Consider the following 6,183-nt stretch of genomic DNA (forward strand, 5'->3'; position numbering starts at 1 on the left):
TGCGACATGGGGAAACTCTTGCTTCCATGTATCCAGCACTGAAGCAGGGAAAACTCGACATGTCACATCCCATTAAGTAGGAACAGCGCTGTTGCTGGATGAGCACTGAAGCTTTCATTCCTGTTTGTTCCTGTTGGATTCTCTTTGAAAACAAGAGCCGCCGTCCCAAAAAAAAAAAAGGCTCCGGCACACCATTGGAAAAATATAGATTTGACTCCAGAAAGCATTGCTCAATACATGTTTTGTCCGTGGCTTGGTTCGGTTGTTCAGGCCTCACTGACTGAAAGCAATGTCTGACGTTGGAGAACAAGGTTGCTTTAACCACAAAGGGGTTTTTAGTTTGAGCCCAGTAAAGAGTCGGGTAGTTGATTCAAGAGGATTTGTAACTGATGGAGAGGATGGAAAGAAGGGAAGAAGTTGGGACAACAAAGTCAAGAAGAAAGGGGAATGTTAAAAGTGGCAACGCAATGATGAAAGTGCATCTGTCTCCTAAGCGTGCCTGCGATAAGTTCCCCCTGATAGCTGAACGGGGCATGTTGTCAAGCCCCTCTGAGCTTTGGAGGCCCTGCTAAGACTGAGCCACCGTTGACAGAGTCAATGGGAGGCGGAGGAAAAATAACAAGGGGCATCTGCCAAGCCTCCCCACTGCCTCTCTTTCTCTGTCCCCCGGTTGCTGCCAGCACAGTGGAAAAACTCCCTCTGGTCCAGACACAGTTATGAGAGAACGAAAGAGCAAGAGGGAGGCAGATTAACACAGATAAAGGGAGACAGACAAATGAATTAGAGAGAAAAATAAATATGTGAAGTTGCCAAAAAATTGAAAAGAGAATTAGAACGTTTTCTACTGTTTTTTTGTTCTCCTACTGTGTGCTGCAGGGCTCGTACAGAGCCCAGAGCCAAAACAATGTCCTTCAATACAAGGGCTTGATTAATAATGTGCTGCGCCATCCACTCTGGAGGGCCGTATGTTTGCGCAGATTCATTATCCGCCATATAGCTGACTGACTTCCACATATATCAGCCGCGCGTCCGGGCCAAGATCACCTACTGGTGATGTGCAAACAAGCTCAGAAAGTATAAACACACGAGGCAAGAGATGCAAATCTTCATGCGTCTGCACGCAGCAGTATGTTTCTGTGTTTTTACTGTCTCTTGTCTCTTTTTTCTTCTCCCCCTTTTTAGCTGAAAAACAAATCCAGCCTATTAATCTTGAACGTTATGGTCCGGGCTCTGATTAAGACCAGGGCCTGTGTTGTATTCTGTTTCCACTGCCTTTCACTGCAATTCTTCCTTTCAGTATATCAGCCGCATCAGTTAGCGTGCCATATAATATGTGCCGAAGAGTGTGGCCGCGTACAGTATGTGTGTGTAATTACAGACTATGGGCTTCTGGCTGAAAAGAAAACACACTCTTTGTTGGTGAAGCCATTAAAGGAGTGCCCTGTTTTCACACTCTTTCCTCTTTATGCTATGAAACAAAAGGGGAAATGTGTGTGTGTGTGTGTGCTCTCAAGGTGTTTGCGTTCCAGGGAAGTAAAGGAATAAGTGGGCGTTTACTTTTCCTTGAGAATGAGTGGCATTCTCCTTCATTTCCTGCTTGCACGGGTTGAAGACTGAGAGTAAGAGAAGCACATGTGCACTCTAACACACACACATACACACACACATACACACACATGCAAAAGCATATACAAACATGCACTAAAAGACTATTAGTGAGCACAATTCAGGGAAGTTTCACACACATTAAAGTGACAGATGAATGTTTTGAGAACATTTTGAAAGTGATTTGGCTCTATTAAAGAAACAGACGCTTGGCTAAGTTTGTAGATACCGAATCTCTAAATCATGATGATCGAAGAGCAAAAGAGGAAATCCTTTGAGCATTATCGGTGTTGTGAGATCATTTATTGTAGGATTAGATTTGTTAGAAGTAATAAGACTCGACATTATTCAATAAAGCAGACAACAGAATTGCAGCAACAGGTTGTCTCTTCAGTACAAGATGCCGTGTGTTTGTGTCTGTGGTGTGACAGTGAACTGCCTGGTATTCTGCCCCCTTGTGGCAATAAAGTGTACACTATTTGACAAGCCAAAGAGAGGTGTGAAACAGCTCCTATAACTTCAATTAAAATCCGTTCACTTCTTCTCTTTCTTTTGCTGTCGGCTCTTAGAAAAACTCTCTTAAACCTCCCGTATGAATCCACTCGACCTGTGTCTCTTTGATGAAGCAAGAGTGAGAGATTTTCAAGCAAAGACTGATCTGAGAATCAGATTTCCCTCTGTCGTGCTGCTCTAATGAGGATGAAATCTCACCAAAAAGCTTACAGATCCACAGAGAAAACCTTCTTTCACCTTGACATCAGAAAAAGTATTATCCTAAGAAGATTTTTTTTCAAAAAAGGGTCTTAAAAGTCCCAACTTCAACACATTCTGGCCTATAAAGTAACTGCAGCGGGGCGCGAGAGACTCAGCTCTATATGAGCAGGCGGTTTGGCAGCAGACGGCGTGAGCGTGTTCATCTGTTTGAAATGTGTGTGTGTGTGTGTGTGAGAGGAGTGTTAAATCCATGTAGGTGTTTGTATTGCACAGGGCATAAAGTATGCGGTGGGTGCCACCGTGCATTCAGCGTGACTGTTGTTTGTGTATGGTCGGTCGCGCTTCGCCACTTTGTATCAAAAAGCCAGAATGGGCTGTTAGTTTGTGGTTAAATAATGTAACCGCACACACAAACACACTTCAGTGACAAAATCAAGTGACCAGTTGCCGCCCACTGGAGAACAGAGAGTCCCAGTCAGTTGCAACAGGGTTTCCATGGTTACAGCACACTGTTATGTGCCAATGCATGTGCCAGGCATGGAAATACATGGAAAAGAAAAAGGCTTGTGATGCAGAGAGGGGCCTAAATCTCCTGACCTATAGGTAATTTAATAGAAACGAAGAGGATAGCTGACTGGAAAACAGTAAGTCTATATGAACTTTCAACAAAGTCTCACGGCAGTTTTGAACAGTCACGAAATTTAATCTGTTTGATTCGTGTACATAGACACGAATTTCCCTTTTTTTCCGTGACGCTCAGCATGACTTTCAAGAACACGTGACCCACTTCTCAATTTCCGCTCCAGTCTTTTCAAAATACAACTACTTAGTTAGGTTTAGGACTGGATCGACTTGGTTAGGCTTAGGCAACAAAACTACTTAGTTAGGTTTAGGAAAAGATCGGGGTTTGGATTAAAATAACAACAGAAGTGCCGTAATTGAAGTACGGAAGTTACGTGGCAAATAAATCAACTTTGACTTGTTGTTTCACACGGGACACGAACAACGTCTCCTGGGCGAATGTCCTGTGTTTTTTGACCCACCTATCCAGCCCAACCAACCGTCCGTCTGCCTACATGGTGTTTGCCGCTCTTTATACTTCCCGGTTCACAATTACGTGGATTACATACAAATTGATTTTGTGCTGACCATCACAAAAAAATGCTTAACTAGTGTACACGAATACAATTTTCGTGACTATTTCACGAACTGCTGTGTGACTGGGGCTGGACCTTTATGAGCAAATGCTACTTTGGGCAGTAAAGCAGACACCGCTGCTGCTGCGCACCAGCAGCTCTGCAGACCTGAGAACTCCTGTTCCTGTTGAGTTCACGCTTTATCCATTCACCCACTCCCCTTGAAGGATTGTGTAACACACTTTGATACTCACACAGATTCGGTCACCTCGGAGCATGCATGTGTGGCTGCACGTGCACCAGCACACACACACACACACAGGTACAGTTGACTTTTCTTGCCGTAAAGCCAGTGAAATAGACGGATGCTGCCAAATGTTTTTGGATTTCAGAACTCCAGCACACTGTCTTTTCCAGACCCCCCCCCCCCCCTTCGCTCTACACCTCTCTCTCTCTGTATCTCCCTCCTTCCTTTGCTAAGAAAGCCTGCTGTTGGTGCGCTGAAACACATGTGATCCAAAAATGTATCTCCTCAGCAGAGCATGCATTTTGGAATCTCCTCTTTATTTCAGCACATGTTCACTCATGTGTTCCTCTTGGTCTTTTTACTCTTTTTGCTCATCTCTTTCTACCCCTCGCTATAGTTCGTCATGTAGGATACCTGGGGATTCAGAGTCACGGCTATCTGTCCTCTTTCTGTTTGCGATGGAGGGATGTCGTTACAAAGGAATGCGCCGTCGCTTGCCAGAGGCGTCACAGAGGATGGACAGAGTGAAGCAACAGGGGGACGAGGAGAGGAAAAATGATAGGACCATGTGTCCTTTTTGCAGTATTCCTTCACCTTAATACATTCCACTCATAAAATTAAGTTTGATAAGCTCTCAGATGAACAAATCTATCAAAAACAAAGCTGCTGTCCATGCCAACGGAACGTGGGATATGGGTAGCATTTAGATACACAAACACAAGATCCATCCACATGGAGGACACTCCTCTTGAGACGATAATCAGAATATCTGTTATTGAGCCAAACCCACTGTACATATCCCACTGCCCCACCCCTGTACACACTCCGAATACACACCACGCCCACTCCAACATCATCAGCAAAGATCCAATATGTATGCGGGCATGGATGCATCAACAAGACCTACACCTGAATCAATAATCAATACCATCACTCATCAGGGCTAAAACACACAGAAAATCTCTACTATGATGACAGAGAAAGTCAGATGAGAGGGTGCGCAGCTACAACCTTAATATTGTAATCAGTTTCCATTCAGTTTTATGTCTGGAAGTAGTTGAACAAACTGCACCAGTTCTTTTTAATCTCTGTGCACTAGTTTAAGACTGAGGAGAATTATGCGAGTCCCATGACTAAGATATTGCACCGTCTGTTTTTTATTGTTATTTTTTTTTCCTGCTCTGTTTCTTTTGGCCTCGGCCACTGCAGCCACATGTGATAAAAGTGAAAAGGCAAGACAAGGATGCTAACCGAGCCCCAGAGAAATGTCTCTGAGGTTAGGTATAGGGCTTACCTTTCTCTCCTCAGAGCGTTGAGGTGCAGGGGGGGGAGCACTGGGTAAGGGCAGTGGTAGGTGTGAGCTTCAGGTGGGTCTCTCTTCTACCTCCCTCCTTGCTTCAGCCACGCGTGTCTCCCATGTGATGCGATGGCATCAGATAATTAATGAACATGCAGCCAAAAAAGAGGAATGGTGTCCTCCTGGGCAAAGAGCTTGCACCCTGAATTGGTCCAGTGCTGCTCACACGTGTAGGTGGAAAAAAACAACCAAAAAAAAGTTAAAAAAATTCAACTGCAGGTGGAGCAAATTGTCTGTTTAACTTTTATTTTTCTGCCTCTGGCAAAAAACAAAAAAGTCCATCCATGTGCTTTTTGGCAGAGATGGTGAAATTGAGATGAAAAGAGCAAGAGTGAAAATCCTCTCTGTGCCGTCTTCAAGCTGTCCAGACGCAGGTCTGAGGAGCACCTTCCCAATCTGTGCGCTCTCGCTCTCCAGGGTGGAAAGTAGGAGGGAAGGAGCGAGGGAGCAGGACAGGAGAGGGAGAGAGAGGAAGCAACAGTGGAGTGAGACTCAGTCAGTCAGTCAACTGAGTCAGGCCGCCAGGCAGGCAGTGTATATTGAGCTAGAGAGGCTGTGGGTCCAAGCAGCAGCACTCCCAGGACTTATAACCAGGGGCTGTGCACCTCGCTGCTCCAATCTCCCTGGCTTACTCGGCGATCCCTCTCCCACTGGCTTATTTTGGGAAAAGACAGACAGGATTGTTCATTGGGTTAAACCCCTTCATACAAAAAAGCAAGTGTCTATGGCTGGCTGTGCTGAGGAAGGAGGGGAGTGAGCAGGATGGGGTGGGGTGGCAGCCGCGCAGAGAGGGGTGGGGTAGGACGAAGAGGAGGGAAAGGAGACGAGAAGAGGGGAATTCGGAGGCGTCTCTTGTTCATGTTTCTCCCTCCCTCCCTAACTCACCTTCCAAGAAATCACCCTGCCCTTTCTGCTATTCAAACACACACATCAATTTCAACATGTAGATATTGGCATTAAACACCAACAGAGATTTTAATCCTAAAGTCTCCCACAAAAATGTCTCTCTCTACTCGCCTCGGAGCTCCAACGGCCAATTAATAATCTCTATGCAAGACATAACACTGGATAAGTGTAATACATAAAGGGGCATTGTGTTGTTTCGCCTAAAACCCGCTGCCGTT

At 45.2% G+C, this 6,183-nt stretch overlaps 1 protein-coding gene across 1 annotated transcript in view; it reads right to left on the reverse strand.

Moving 5' to 3' along the window:
- col8a2 (collagen, type VIII, alpha 2) overlaps window positions 1–5,748 on the reverse strand; it is a 53,451-nt gene extending 47,703 nt beyond the window's left edge. The window contains exon 1 of the mRNA XM_037795956.1: window positions 4,997–5,748. The gene's annotated coding sequence lies outside the window, so the exon portion shown is untranslated. The remainder of the gene's footprint in view (window positions 1–4,996) is intronic.
- Window positions 5,749–6,183: the final 435 nt, after the last annotated feature.

The sequence above is a fragment of the Sebastes umbrosus genome, chromosome 15 (genome assembly GCF_015220745.1).
Source record: "Sebastes umbrosus isolate fSebUmb1 chromosome 15, fSebUmb1.pri, whole genome shotgun sequence".
In the NCBI taxonomy this organism is placed as follows: Eukaryota; Metazoa; Chordata; class Actinopteri; order Perciformes; family Sebastidae; genus Sebastes; species Sebastes umbrosus.